The 16,139-nt window shown below is 45.3% G+C and overlaps 1 protein-coding gene across 1 annotated transcript in view; it reads right to left on the bottom strand.

Annotated features, from left to right (window-relative positions):
• PLPPR1 (phospholipid phosphatase related 1) overlaps positions 1 to 15,588 on the bottom strand; it is a 227,014-nt gene extending 211,426 nt beyond the window's left edge. The window contains exon 1 of the mRNA XM_037035905.1: positions 15,250 to 15,588. The gene's annotated coding sequence lies outside the window, so the exon portion shown is untranslated. The remainder of the gene's footprint in view (positions 1 to 15,249) is intronic.
• Between the last annotated feature and the right edge of the window lie 551 nt (positions 15,589 to 16,139).

The raw sequence follows: 16,139 nt of genomic DNA, 5'->3' as shown, positions 1-16,139 counted from the left end.
AATGCTGGGTCATAAAACAGCTCCATTTCTAATTTTTTGAGGACACTCTATACTGTTTTCCAAAGTGGCTGCACCAGTCTGCATTCCCACCAATAGTTCATGAGAGTTCCCTTTTCTCTACATCCTCACCAGCACTCATTTAAACATGTATTTTTTAAAGTACAAATACTGAGCATCAAATGATGAGGAAATCACATGTTTACACCTGAGAGTGGATGCATGCCAGCTACAACCTAAAATGGGAGTTTAAAAAAATGAAAGGAGAGAGAGCAACTAAAGTAATATCACGGTCAGAGTACAATGGACACTGCTTGGGCTGACGGAGAAAATGACTTGTGTGCTCCTGATAGGAATCGCGGAATGGCCACGGGGGCAAGGCAGAGCGAGGAGGGGGGACACACCAGCGAACAGACAACTGGCTTTACCCACTGCTCACATACGCACTTAACATTCCTGCTGTGATTCTATTTCTCAGAGAGCAGATGAAGCCATCGGGTGGACTCTGATCAACAACTACGTGGAGCACAGAAAATGTCCTTAACATGGGAGCTTGAGAGTTCCTGATAGCCAACGCGGAATATTTCTAGGGCTGCAGAGAAGAAAGGAGCAAAATCCCTTCATCTAAAACCCTAGAGATGTTTGAAAGGACTAGGCGTATGCATGTAGGGGGAGAAGAGACTCAAGAATAAAAATATGACTCAAAACTATAAACAATGTTGCTGGGGAAGGGAAGGTGAGCTATCTCTAGGCTCCAGTTTAAAGACTATATACTTAAAGGGACACATAACCAAGATAAACGCATAAAATAAATTAATCATAAGATTTGTTAAGAACAGCAACAGCAAGAATAAACTAAAGGGACTAAGGGTTTAGAAAAAATTAAGAGAGAAAAGGGGGTTTTCATTGGCTCTGATAAGAATAAGGGAGTTGACAAATTGGGACACATGACAGAAGAGAAAAACATGGTTTTGGTGATTCTCCAGTTGCCCTGGGTGGACGTATAGACTTCAAAGGAGGGAGGGGGTGGCAGTCAGGCATTAGGACTCAGCAGCAAGAGCTGTCGAAAATGGTCAAGAGAATAGATGAGAAGAAATAGAAAAGAAAGGGAGCTCAGAGAAAGGCAGCACAAGACTGGGAATATGTCAAAGGAGAAGCTATTCTGGGTCACGTAAACAGGGAGCTACTGGTAAGGTGAAGTTTGTGTTTGGAAGGCCCTCAGTTTAGTGCATTTCTGAACACAAACATGCTTAAGAATGTATATTGGGTTTTGTAGGAGTAAACCAGGGTCACTTAGTTAATATGAATCTCTGAGTGTTGGAAGAAGTTACAGTCCTTAGTTCATTTTTAACATGTCTCTATCTAAAGGGTGTTGCCAATATTTTGTTCAAGAGTAAGTAGGAGAGGAGGCAACTGACCCTTATCAAGAAGGAGACGGAGAGATAGCTCAGGCACCCCTTACAGTAATCACAGGAGGTAGGTGCTATTGGCCCACTTTCAGATGAGAAAATTGAAGGTATGGAAGGCTAAATATCTTGCCCACATCAAAGCCAACAAAGCAGAACTGAAAATTATCTGTTGGACTCCAGAGCCTACACCCATCTCATTATGCTCCACTGAATACATCTCTGAGGCAGTATAAGGATGTCACAAACTCTTAAGCCTCAAGTGGCATAATAACTTACTACCTACACAGCCTTGAGACAAGCCTCTCAACTGACGCTGTCTTGCTAAAATATATTTGTTAAGAGCAATCATCCAAAATCTCTAACCCAGCACATTTTTGGCTTGCTCTCTCCTGCCCACTGCCCAATTAAGTTGCTCTGTTAGGCATCTTGCTCCCAACTTTCAGCTCAGGATAATCCCATTCATTCCTGACTTTTAGCTCACTTACTCATTCACTTAATCTTCTATTTACTCGCCTACTCAAAAAATATTTGCTGCATACTCAAAGATGTCTACTAATCGAAGGAAAGGAATGTGCCCAGTTGAACTGCCGCCCGTCATTAAGGCTTCAGTCAGCCCCTCCAGGTCGTGCCTATTCATCCACTTGAATTTCCCTGGTGATTTTCATCAAAAATGTTTTGGTTTCTCCAGCACTACAGAGCTAAAGGGCACGAATGCTTACTCGGTTGAGACCAATGCTTTCAAACCGCACAGCCCTACCTGGCAGGTCTCTTCCTGCTGTTTTAGGCTCATGTAAAATAGTGGGTTCTGCCTGGATCCGCTCAGACCCCTCCTCCCTTGGACCTCTTCATTTCCCTTTTCTGCAAGCACCGCTCCCCCACCCACCTGCAATTTTAAAATCAAGGCTGAGAACCTACTCAACTCCTCTGGGAAATCTCAGGCACACTTCATATTAAAGAGGGAGCATAGTAACCATAAAACGTAATAGCTTTAGGTAAGTGATTCTGGACAAACTAGGCAAAGTGATTTCTGTATGAATGCTGGGCATGTACTCTGTGGACCACAGAGCACTTCCAAGTCAGGTCAGAAAGACGCACATCTGATCCAGGGTGATTTACATTTCCAGCCAGCACGTGAGGTTCCATCTGATTTATGCTACATGCTTTGGTTTTCAATTGCCAAATGAAGAGTAAAAATTTGAGCCTTGCATTCCTGGAAGAGTTACTTCATTTCCCTTCATTTTCTATAAAACGGTGGTGCTGAATTAGAAATTATGTATTAATAAATGAGCACTTGTGCAGAAGTTTAGAGTTTACCCCCTCATACATTATCTCTGAATGATTCTTTATGAGCTACTCTGGTCCCCATTTTACAAATGAAGCAGTTAATTCTAGAGAGGTTAAGAAAACCCTCAGGACGCACAGTGAGTAAGTAGTACACGTAGTCAGGGCTCAAAGTCAGATCTTTTTATAAAATCTCATACGTTCCACTACATTCCACCACTTCCAAATAATCTTTCTGTCTCTTTCGAGGGCTGGAGGTGGATACGGGCTGCAGAGTTCCCTGGGGGAGGGCTGGGAGTCATGCATTAGTAGCAAGAAGGGCTGTCTAAAATCAGCAAGAGCCTAGACAAAAACACTGCCAGGCACAGAGACTCCGGAGAAAGAGGGTAGAAGACTGGAAAAATGTCAGAGAAAGTCTCCTGGGTAAAGCCCACACAGAACAATTGTTAAGGTGAAGTTTCTGCTTCATCTCCTATAACAATGGAACAATTATTCCTTTTATTCACATTTTAACAATATTGAAATCACCTTCATTTATAAAATATCGCCCAGGTAATTATCATTTGCCCAGGTAGTCATAATTTGATAAAACTTCCTTTTGGTCAAAGTAGAACGGGATAAGTGACAGTCAATTGTTAAAACCAAATCAATAAATAATTCAGACTTATGTTTGAAGAAAAAGAAGGGTACTCAAGTTTCTTCCTGTAGTTCTTAGATATTCAGAAGCAGATGTACTGGGAAGCTGACTCTCCTGTAAAAGAAGCTTACTGTTATTTTTTGGACAGGGGTAGGCTGGGGTCTAGCACCCGGGAGGAAAAAATGAGGAAAACTCCTGGGGAGTGGATATTTCTCTTTCCTACCACAGGATATGTGTTAAGGCCAGAAAAGTTCCTTGACAGGAAGTATCCTTTGGGTGGCTTGTCCATGTCTCTGAAAGAACAAGAGGAAGAAGACTGTATGCAAGCGTAGGGAACCTACCAGTACAGCCAAGGAAAATGAGACTTAACGCCTGTGTTTAACCAACAGTGATTAGTAACGTTGTCTTAAGGTTTGAGAAAGGCATGCATTCTCATCACTTCCAAAGCATTTCCAAGAAAATACATTAATGCAGAGAAAGAGGGCTGAGATTTATTCTTTAGGTGTCCAACCCGTAGCCTGCCGGACACATGCGGCCCAATACAAAATCCTAACTTTACTTAAAACACGGTAAGAATTTTTTGTGATTATGTGTCACAACGTATTTAGCGTGTAGCCTAAGACGACTCTTCTTCTCCCAGTCTGGTCCAGAGATGCCAAAATCATGGACATATGATTAATGCAAAGCTTTGATATATAATTAAATCCTTCCGTTCCCCACATCTTGCTATGCTTCTGAATTCCAAGGTTCATAGGTCAGCAGCAAATGAAGGTGATATTTTGACAAAACCTGACAAATTTTGAGGGGTTACCAGGATAATGAGTCATATTTTCAGCTTGTTAGTTTATGTCTTAATTTCAAAAAAACAACAAGAACAAAAGAAAATTAAAGTGTTGTGGGAGATGAGGTAACAACCTAGTATTTTATTTTATTTTATTTTGACTAACATGAATCTGTATTTTTTTTACAACCCAGTATTTTAAAACTTGACATCTAAGTGGTTCTGAGAGTTGTACCCACTGTATGTCGCGTGTAGATCATAAGTAATGAGTAACAGTTGCTACAATTTCCTTAGACCTTATGTTCTCAACTCTGCGTTAAGGCAAGTAATTTATTTACTCTTTAAAAGATCTCTATTGGGGAGGGGTACTTTTATTACCTCCAGGTCACAGGGGAGCATCTCAGACTTGGAAAGACTAAGGGACTGGCCTGCCACCACAATGCCAGTGAGTGGCAGACCTGGGACCAGAACCCAGCTCCACCCAATGCCGCAGTTCAGGCTGTTAACCCACCACATGACCCTACCTCCAGAGCAGGAAAAGACAATTAGGGTACTTCAGAATTAGAGTTTGACTTATGCTCCCATCATGGAGAAAAGTCATCAATTAATATAAAGAAGAGTTTATGCCTTGATTAAAGCTGGCAGGAGAAAATGCATTTATGTTGGAACTCATTGCTTCAGGTACAAGATGGAAAAAAGCAAAACTGCAAAATAAATCTCTATTAGTAGGTTTACAGAACACCCTCTCTAGGTCATGTGGACATCCTCTCGTCTCAGCTTTAGGGTCGGATTGTAGCCTACCTTTAAAGGTGTTGCTAAAACTGGAGACTGTTTAGCCAAAGAGGAGGCGAAGATGAAATTGGGCAGAGTTAGACGGGCAGGGAGGGGTGTGAGAATAGGGAGGTGGTCTCCAGAGCATCTTGTAGGTGACAATATTTACATAAAGCATGGCTTTAAATTTGCTGATTCGTTGCCCAAATTTCTGTTGGGAAGTGAATTCCCTAGTTCCCTCTCTCAGATGTGAGGGTTGTTTTGCAGGCAGGTATAATGGAATCAGCGCTGCTTAATAATAACAGGCTGAAAACCAGCCTGTCATCTCAGCCTCTCCAGTCATCAGCCGTGGGACCCTGGACAAGTCGCTTAACCTTGATGGACCTCAATTCTCATCTGGAAAAGTAAGACAATTGGAATAGATTATCCCTTCCAGCAATTCTGTGAGTCAAGGAGAATTTACAGCTGTTGCCATTCATTAGGTTCAAATTAAATCCTCTCATTACTTTATCTCTTGCTAGGATGTGACCTCCTGAAAAGCATATGGTGTAGTAGGTGGCTCCTAGGAGGAGCTCAGAAAATATTTGTTCATTGATGGCATCTACAAAATACACACGAGGACAGATGGCCAGAGGACCCTAGGGTATGTCAGCTGAGATCTATTTTAGGATGAAAAGTAGCATTCATCCTTCTCATACAATAGCAGTATTTACCAAATGCATACTAACCTAAAGAAATTGCTTTCATTTGAAATTGTAACTAACACTACAAGGTAAAATAACATGTAAAGCACATTCCCACCTTAAAAAAAGGAAGTATATTAACAAGGAAAATGGGGACAGACTCATAGATGGAGAGTAGGATGACAGCTATTGTGGGGGAGGTGAGAGGGTGGAGGGATTGAGGAAAAAGAACTCGTGGGCATGGACAACAGTGTGGTGATTGCTGGGGGGAGCAGGTATAAGGGGACTAGTGGTAATAGAAGAAATACAATAGATGAAACTTTTAAAAATGAAAAAATGACATTTTTAATGAACATTTCTCAAAACATAAAAAATAAGATATGTAAATGTTATGGACCAAAAATATTGAAGGAACATACACCAAACAATTGACAATGGTCGTCTGGGGAAGAAGTTACAGCAGAAATGCGACTGATTTTTACTTCTACACCATGGGCTCTATTCCATGGGCGTTTTGTACAGTGTGGCAGCACCTACATACGAAGGTTCATTGATTTCGTGATTGCTAAAATACTCTAATTGTTCCCAACTAGCCCGGCCAGGAATTGTTTGTGCCACATGTTATGTGTCAGCCCATGAAAAACAACCTAAAAGGTTTTCTCAAACCTACAGATATTGCTTTGCTTTTATCCTGCGAAATACACACACATGCATACAGAGCTAATGTGGTTTTTTTCCAGTTAATACAAGTGTGAATGAAAAGGTCTTACTTTTCTTTCCTTTTTTTTCAGTCCCTGTGACCCTCAGGAGAGAAGGCTGCAGGCTGATTATCAGAGCATTTGAGTGTGTGGGTGTGCCAGGAAGCGCTAGCTAGCAAAGGCTGGAAATGGGAAAAATGAATGGCAAAGCAACACTCTCAACTAGGTTTTATTTCTGGTTAATTATATCTGCTTTCACTTGATCAGCGATGGTATTGAATTCAAAATGTTTGGGTCAGGGGGTCACAGCTCCATGTTATTCATCAGAAACATCAATAAAAAGAGCACCCAGAAGCCCTTGACTGTCAGCCACACCAACCCATTACCCCTCATTGTGACAGATCTGCTCCAGTAATTATGATCGCCTCTTCTCCCGTCTGGGCCGGGGAGCGCTGCTAGCACACTCGATGCCCCGATGCCTACAGAGAAAGCCCCTTCTAACACAATGCAGGCAACGTAAAATATGTGCATGTGTGTCTCATAAAAATTTATGACATTCACACAGAGAGGGGTATTTATTTCCTATGCATATGCCTCTCTGCTTCTTGCTGTTATTGATGAATGGGAAAAGATCAATGTAGTGGAGGAAGAGAAAATAATAGCAGAAGGGGAGCTGACTGCTGATTTCCCATCCATCGGCCCCACACACTCCCCCGAAGCCCTACACCTAAGGGTTTGGTGACAGCAGAAGGTAATAGGGTGATCTGTCACCCTAAGCCCCTGAGAATCAGAAGGGTAAAGTGGGATGAGTAAAGGCTTTAACCCCAGACCAGGGTTTGACTCAAGCTCTAGCTTTGAGAGCTTGGGTAAGCTAACTCACCTTTTTGAGACTTGGTTTGCTCAGCTGTCAAATGGAGAAATTAGTACCTATTCTAGCAAGCTGCAGAAATTAAGGAAATCATATATGTAAACCCCCCTTCTATACTTGACAGTTGTACCTTGGATGTTAATTAGCAGATAGATATTCCTCTCAAAATTTCCTCCATTTATCTCTTTTTCTCCTTTCCATTAATGCTTCTTTTCCTTCCTTTCCTATTTTTGGGGGACAGAAAGACAAAGTTTTGTTTTGTTTTGTTTTAATCTTCTAACCTCGAATCTTCAAAATAGGCCAGTAATGCCATAAACCAAGACCAGCCAAGTTGCTGGGTAAAATAATTTCTTCCTTTTTCCATCTTGGATTGTTAAGAAACTCAAAAATATAGTACATGTAAACAACACACATAAACTTATAAATGAGGACAATCTCTATGTTGTCCTTTAGCCCTGAGATATAGAAACAGACAGGAAATAGGTAGATAGAGCTTTTATTCAACTTTTACTTTTTTTTTTGGTCCTTGCTTTTATACTGTAAATGTAATGCTTACTAACTGGCAGGTCAGCCAGGCCCTGAAACGTTTATCAACAGCTCACACCACCAAGTCGCATGGTGTTTCCTTCAATATTTTCAGTCAGGGCCCATGCCACACAGTGTCACTGCATTCTCACACCAGTGTTGGAGGGCCAGGGAATACCTGCCCCCTCCTACTTAGTGGAAAGTGCAGAGCTCAGGCCAGTGTGAGGAGAGTGAGTCACCTGCTTCCCGCACAAAACTGAAAGGGGTGCCCAAAACTCAGTAATTGAGATAAACAATATTTTGGTGCAATAATTTAAAAAGTCAAAATTAATGCAAAAAAATCCATGATGAACAAGTCATCAACATTTTAAATAAAGATAGGAACCAACCCTGCATTCACAAGACTCTGCCTATCTCCGCTCACCCTGATTCTGGCCCTGGGTGGACCCTGAAATCAGGAACTGAGGTTCTAGTCCCAGTTCTCACGGGGCTTAGCTACATGGCCTCAGGCAAATCACCCTGCCTCTCTGGTTCTTAGTCTATTCATCTGGTTTCTCTTGGTAGTATCATTATAGAATTTTCCAGTGAAACTTTGAACTCGAAAATTCTATGATTTTCTAAAGCACGAAGCTGCGTTACAGGTGCATCAGCAATGACTCAAAAGAACAAGGTCCATTCACTCAGCCAGTCATTCAATCCAAAATGTTTGCTGAGCAACTATTATGTGCAAAATGCTATGCTAGGTGCTAAAAATACAAAGTTGAGGACTACAGAAACACACACACACACAAAGAGGAAGCCAACCGTAATGCTAAAAGGTCAGGGTAATTTTCCATAGGAAGTGATTTTGACCTAAGGGACTAATGGAGTTAGGCAGGGGATAACAAGGATGGGATTCCAGAAAGAGAACAGCTTGGTCAAAGACCTGAAAGAAAAACACAAAAACCTCAGCTGGGAAACTACTGATGTAATAAAGTTATAATAGCTGAAGCATAAATAGGACCAGTGAAACAAAAAAAAATCAGCCTTTAATTGCAGAACAATTAAAAAAAAGTATCTGGCAGAGTGTAACGCAAACAGTGCTGGTGAGACCCGGGTTCAGTCACTGCGCTGCTGCCACCTCCCCAGCTGATGGGGCTTCCAGATCCACTGGGATTGTATTTTCGAACACACCACAACCATTTCCATGAAGGAGGGAGGCTTTTAATTCTCAAAGAGTGTTGCGAACCTCACATCTGAGATGTTTAGAGTCGACATCCCTCGGCTCTGAGGAGGCACCGTAATTAATACATGTCGTCACTTCCCTGGAAACAATTTGCTAAATAGCTAAGTAGCTGTTGCGTGATGCCCATGAGCCTGAAGAACGTGAGGACCAGCCTAAAAGCAAGCAATCTTTCTGGTTGGTGTTTTGGGCAGCCACGTGTCGCACGCATGTCCTCCACCTAGACTTAGGATGGCGGAGTCGGCCTGCCCCTGCCATGTTTGTCTGCTGATTTAATCCCTGCACTTGAGAAGATAGGGTTACCGCCAGCAATTTACAACCAACCAAACTATCTCTAAGCCACGCTGAAACACACAGTCTCTAGAATCCTGAGCATGCTGTCACATACAATACCTGCTGTTAATTGAGCACTTACTCTACCTATGCCAAGCTTCGCAAATACGAACTCATCTAACCCTCAGAACTGTAGGGGATGGGTTCAGGTGGCTGTCTCCATCTAAAGAACTGGAGTAATCTGAAGCCTGGAGAAGTAAATCACGTGCCCAAAGTCGTGCAGTTGATGAGTAGCACGGCCAAAATTCAGACACAGCCTAACTCCAGAGTCTGTGTTCTCAGCCATCACTGTGCTACGTAAACAAGACTCATTGTCCTGCATGCCCAAGTGACACCCTTAAAGCACAGTACTCAGAGACTGCTGACGTTTCCAGAATGCTCCAGAATCTGAATTTTCTAGGAGTCAGTAAGCCACTCAGTAATTTGGTGATGAGGGAGAAGGGCATGTCCCACGCCTGTCTTCAAATCCACCTTTCCTTGCTCTTGGAAGGAGGTGCCCTTCCCTACAATCTCTTCTCTCATTCCCCACACCTTTTGTCCTGCGCAGACACCAGCTCTTTCCATCTGTATCCCCTTGATAAATACTGCATTTGAAGCTCACTGAACCCTCCCCCTTTGGCCATAATTCTTTCCCCCACCAGGCATCATAAATGACTGGCATGTACACCTTGCCTGGATTTCCCCACTTCCCATTCCCCACCGAACTCCCTGACATAGGCTCCTGAGCATGCAGCTGTATTAACATTGCCTTGCAAATGGTCACCAGTGAACTCCTTGTCATTGCTTTTTTTTTAGTTCTCTACTTTGGTTTTTTCAACCTCTCAACACTTAAAATCATCCTGGTAATTTACACCTCTGATGAGAGAAGACAGTTTATGGGATTATTCAAATGGGATTTGAGACCCAATTCTGCCACTTACTGGCTTGGTCACTTCGGCAAACTCTTGAAATCTCTGTCTCAGGCACCTCAGCTGTCAAATGGAGAAGGGAGCCTCAGGCAGCGTGGAGATTAAACAAGATTCCACACGTGGGCACTCACCCAAGGCCTGACACACAGGTCTGACGGTTTCAGTGAAGTCTGATCACCATGTCTCATGAGTCCCTTCAGCTTTTTTTGATGCTGGTCCTTTCCCATCTTTTCTGAGTAGTCTATGGTACTTGTCTCTCTCCTTACTTCCTAAATTTTGCTAAATGCTGAGACTTGCTCTTTGGTCTTATGCTCTCCCGCTCTCTCCAGCCTCTCCCTTAATAAAAACAACAGCTGGCATTTACTGTGAAATCACTACACACTGCAATCTGTGCCATGTGCTTTCCAGGATCTTCCAGGCTCACCCCGAAATTAATTTCCACAAGACAGCACTGAGACTTCCACTTTTCTGAGTTCACAGCCCTCCCCCTTTCCTCTGCTGCCATTCATCCAGCTGCCAAAGGTCAAACCTGTTGCAGACCCTGGCCCACAGAGTCTGCCTGTTGTGGAATGCACGGGTGACAACAATCCTGTGTGGAAAAAGGGAACGGCATGACTACTCTCTCAAGAGGAGAGCACCTATGGTGCCTCAGCCACTCCTTCAAGAGGGGAGCACCCCGACCCTTGCCTAGACAGGCTTTTATTGTTTTCCTGGGGTCTTACATCAGAGAAAGATTTATTATCTATCACAGAGAACATTATTGCCTACATTCTAGGTACAATCAAGGAAGTGAAAATAACATGCAGAGGGGAATGGCCATGAGCTGATTAGCTCTGTCCTTGGGAAAATTCACACAGGCTTTGGAAATTACCTTGAAGATAGACAATACACATTTGTTGTTTTAGACCAGGGTGGTGGAGTTTTAGCAAGAGCAAGCCATAACAATCTGTATGCATTTTCTAGGCCTGATTCCCATGGGAAACCCTGGTTGGGAGGTCTGGCTCCTGCCTACCACTTCGTAGCTGTAGGTTTTCCATACAGAGCTGAGTCACATTTGCCAGGCCAAGACAAACCCAAGGCGCTATCTTTGATAACTCCTTCTCTTTCAGCCCCTGTAGTCACCCTGAAAAAAATGCTCATGGTTTTGCCCATTCTGACATCTCATGGGATTTTAAGATTGTAACTCAATATACTTGGGTTTGGCTCAGCAAGGGACCCAGTTCCTAGGGCCTCATGGTCATGACTGGAATGTGCGTGGTTCAGCCCTCATCCTCGGAAGCCAAGATGCTGTGAGCTCTTTAAATGAGACCCTGTTTCTTACAAGATTACCTGAAAAGTGTGAGCAAAGCACCTGAAATGAGAAAACCCATATAAGTCAGGGGACTAGGAATCAGGAATTGTGCTAAATGCTGTTGCTTCCAAGAGGGGCTGACAATATAATTTTTTAATATATAAAAACGTCATGTCATGATGCTGCTTTTTTATTGGCACGTCATAGGACAGTTCGTTATAGAGGCTGTCTCCCTGGATCATTGTGTCATCGACCTCCCAAAGCTTGATCACCTCGGAAAAACGGAAGTCTACTATTCTTACTCAGGAATCATCACTTCATGACTGGAGCTCCTCATTCATTGATTTAATCATTTATTTAACAAATATTTATTGATTCCCTACTCTGTACCAAGCCTGTGATGAATGCTGGAGATGCAGCTGTGAATACTGCCACCCCAAAATACAGGAGAGTGAGCCACGCAGGTGAATGCTGAGGAAGTGGAGGGTAGTGTAGGAGCTCAGAGAGGGAGGCCCTTCTTAGATCAGCGGGGTTCTCTTTGCTCGCTTGTCTCCCAGTCACAGGTCCTCTGTTTCCACCCCCACTGCCTCCATCCTTATCATTCCACACCTCTATTTCCACAATAAGCTCCTTGCCCCCAGCCTCACCACCTGCAATCCATCCTCTACACAGCGGTCACAGCCCTTCCTTCTCTAGTGCATATCTGATCATCTCAAACTTTCCCAACCTCAAAACTCTCTCCGAGCCTTTTGGATAAAACTGAAGCTCTTTTGCTTGGGATATTCCCATTCCTATTTGATCTCTGTCCATCTCCGTGGCCCGATGGTTTGCTGTGCCATGGAACTAAAACTCCAGATCTCTCACTGCAGTCACACAGAACTACCTCCAACTCTCATGCAGTTGTTTCCGCCTGGAAATCCCTTCTCTACTCCTCGTCCTTCCATTACCAGCCACCTCAAGCTCCCTAAGAAACTTTCTTGATCTTCCTTCCCTCCTGTAGGGGGATGCCTTCCCTAAGTGCTTCCATGGCATCCTACGCATATCTGCAGCCAAATATTTACTTCATGACATTAGTTGTTAATCAGTGTCGTCCAGCTGCTGCATCTCCGTATCCACACTCCGGCGCCATGTGCTCTGACCACATAGAACGGCTTATAGTTACCCTAATTCATCGCACGCTCCCACAGGTTTCCTCAGCCTGGGATGTCCCTTCTATCCTTCCCTACCTGGCAGAGGACTATTCATTTTTAAAAATATCTCAAAGATCGCCTGCTCAAATCCCCAAGGCGAGGGCAAAATTTGCTTACATGTCTGTACAATTGGCACTTGATTTGCCCTACTATTATGGCAATTAATCAGAGTGCATCCCAGTTAGCTAAATACTATTATGTTTCCTCCTCCTTGAAAACTGGAGCTACATTCTAGTTCCTTTGTTTTTTTTCTCTCCAGCCTCCACTACATAATAGGTGCTGAGGTATGCTGTCTGAAAGTGAGAAAACCCAGGAGCAAGGGTGGAGAAAATTGCATTCACGTTATGAGCTTATGGTAAAATGCAGAGCTATCTTACTCTTGAATTCTGTCTTGTGTGTCTGCCTTGTATTTATGACTACATCAGAAACCCCTCTGAGGATCAGAACACTGTTATGTATTTTTATATTACCTCCAATGCTAAATATGGGATAGGTGAATTTACAGTGAATACTTCTAAGTACAATCTCACTATAATGAAATGAATTGAACTTGCAGCTGTAGGAAAAGGAAGTAAATCATAAAGAGAGAAAATATAGGGCTAGTAAAAAGCTAAAAGTAATCTTAAATTTTTCTTGCCAAGTTTGGCAAAGAAAATGATGAGAGTGTTCACCATGAAGTAAAAAGGACATATCCTGACAATTACACTTAAGCCTCTTTTATGCCAATTTCAACTGGAAAATATTTCTGGAAAGGCCTTTACTTCCCTAGTTTAAAAAAGAAAAAAAAACAACTTTCAGGTTTCTATCTTACTTTTAATATGCCCTAATGCTTTCAAAATATCATAAAGGTAAAGCTGTTTCAATAACACTCATCACTGTCCCGCTTTCCTTTCTCAAAAACTTCACCTTTCACTATGTTGACTCACAAATCAAGGTCTCTTTCATATGTGAACTTTCTCAATTAACGTCATGTATATCATGTTTCCTCCCACTTCAAAAAAGCTACAAAATTTTAGAAACAAAAATCAGAAAAGGTCCCCGGAGGGACAGAGAGAGGACTCCACCGGTCATCTCCAAGTGAAGAAAATACCCCCTAGCAACCCACGGCCACGAGTACTGGGTCTCAGCTTCTAGCGCTTTCTTCGTCAGGATCAGCTTGGCTTCCAGACACCCCACGCACTTCTACAAATCCAAAGCTCCTGAGGTAGAGAAGCGTCAGAAATACACCTTATCCGCCCACCCCACAGTCCAGGTGTAAACAAAACGTCAAGATGAAAACCCTCACACATTGTGCTTTCTAGACTTAGAGAATGGATTTGTAATTGTGCTAAAGGTTAGCCGAGGAATAATCAAGTCTTTTATGGGCCAGATGTGATATTCCAGAAACCTTCAAATTATCGAGTCCCACTGATGAATAAAAGCCACCTACCGCAGCAGAAGTGGAAGTGATACATGAATTCCCAGAAGACTGCTGAGTACCTTGCCTCACCCTCGACCTCTTCCCGCTTAATTGGCCTCTAGTCACTCCTCTCCTAAATGGCCATCATCTGTTCCTCTTCCACTGCCTTTGTCCCAGTCCTGGACCCCCATCACGCTGACCCAGTCTCTGCTGTTTCTAAGCGCCATTAGATTTGAGGCAATTCCCAGGCGCACTCTGAGACTCCGACCCAATGGGGCTGGCATTTTAGGGAATCCTGTTCTCAGGACCTCTTCCCTGGGACCGAAGAAACGGTGCCTGTCCACAGCTGGGTATGGGGCTGCAGAGAATCTTTCCCACGAAAGTGGCTTAAAGGGAAAACGATATCCCCACAAAGAAAATAACCCAGAATCCTCCACAGTTTCCACGTGTGTGTCATAAAACCCCAGGGCAAAAATAAAGCCCAGCTTCCCCGGGCTGCAGCCGCTGCCACAGCAGCCCCAGCCCAGCTCCCAGTGCTGCCGCCTTGGTGTGCGTGAAGACAGCACCTTCCCGAGGGAGGAGAGATCCTAGCGCCCAGCGTTTCTAGGAGGTGATTATGGCAAGCCTTTCAGTAACTCATCATTCATCCCCACACTGACCGGAGCCTCACCCCGGCGCCTCTGGCACAGGCGCTGAATAAGAAAGCCAAAGGCTGCCCCTCCAATTCTCCAGGTGACAACTCCCCTCCACCCCTGCCCTCCACTACGATGCGCCCAGAGTGCGGGGTTGGGAGAAGGAAAGGATGACAGGTGCCCCCGCCTGAAGGAAATTCAACGGGCCCACTTACAGCTCCGGGTGAGAATCCCAACCCCCGCCCTGGCGGGGAGGACTTGGCATCTGCTACCTGCAGGGCGCCCCCGCACAGCGGCTCCTGTCGCAGCCCGGAATCCAGCCAGGAGGGTGGAACGGGACAGAGGGAGCCTCCACGCCCCCTTTGTCTCCACGTTTCCCAAATGACAAGGGAGGAAAGTTTACGAGCGGGGACGGTGTAGCTTTCTGCTGGGTCAATCTGACACCTCGAAGGAGGCGACCCTCCCTGGGATCTCCCTCTCGCCTCGCACAACCCCAGCGCCGTGTTCATCTGCACCTTGAAACCCGCAAGCTGGGTTTGGGCCACCTGCACCGCCACGTCCGGCTGGGAACCTGACCCTGCCCGGAGTCCCGAAACAGCCCACGGCTGCGGGCGCCTTACTCACCTCGGGTGGCGGAGCGTCCTCCGGTGCGCCCTACTGGGCCGTCCGGCTCGCCGGAGCGAGGTGCATTCAGGCAGCGGCCGGAGACACGCTCGCGGGGCTCTGCTGCATTCCGCCTGCGTGGGAGAGCAAGCCGGCTAGCGTGCGGCGCGGGCGTGGACGAGTGTGTGTTAGTGCGAATGTGTATGCATGTATGTGTGTGTGTGTGCGCGCGCGCGCGCGTGGGGTGGGGGTGCGCGGGATCACAGATCCCCCTCGGCTCCCATCCCGTGCCCTGCCTCTGCCTTCTCCTGGTGCTGCCGCTAGCACAGGGTCCAGGTTTCAGGATCTCCCGTTTGTTTAATGAAAGGAAGGAGCAAAAGGCTGGCGGGGAGGGGGCGTAGGGGGCAGCCAGGGGGCGGGAGAGGCGGGGAGGACGCCGGTCTGCGCATGCTCAGAGAGGGACTCTAAGTGCTCACTCTGGAGCTCAGGCAGAGGGAGGAGCGAGAGCTTCGGGTCCAAGTGAGCATGACTGCGCCCACCCGAGCCTCAGGGACTCCACCGGCTTCCCGGAAGGCAACTGGGAAACCCGACAGCAAAGGTGCGCCCTGCGCGGGGATTCCCCAGCACCTGCGGTGCGGGAGCCGGCAGCCGGCAGCGGGTTCCCCGATCCGTCTTAGAGGACCGCTTCAGCCGCGAGTGCTGGCAACGCCGGGCTCTCCTCTCCGTGTATTTTTACTGCTGGCTCCGGGGTTCCCGTGCACCGCTCTCCTGCCTCTGCGCTGCGGGGGGACTCTGGTGCCTCACCCCGGAGGCCCAGGAGGAACCAAGGGCAGCAGGTTTCGCATGAACTAAAATGAGTTATCTGATCTGTGTTTTGATCTTCCCCTCCCAACTTCCACTCTGTGAAGCAC

Source organism: Sturnira hondurensis, unplaced genomic scaffold (assembly GCF_014824575.4).
Source record: "Sturnira hondurensis isolate 20B ecotype Veracruz unplaced genomic scaffold, ASM1482457v3 Scaffold0022566, whole genome shotgun sequence".
Classification (NCBI taxonomy): domain Eukaryota; kingdom Metazoa; phylum Chordata; class Mammalia; order Chiroptera; family Phyllostomidae; genus Sturnira; species Sturnira hondurensis.
Note: the sequence above shows the minus strand (reverse complement) of the source record. Positions and strands in the feature narration are given on the sequence as shown.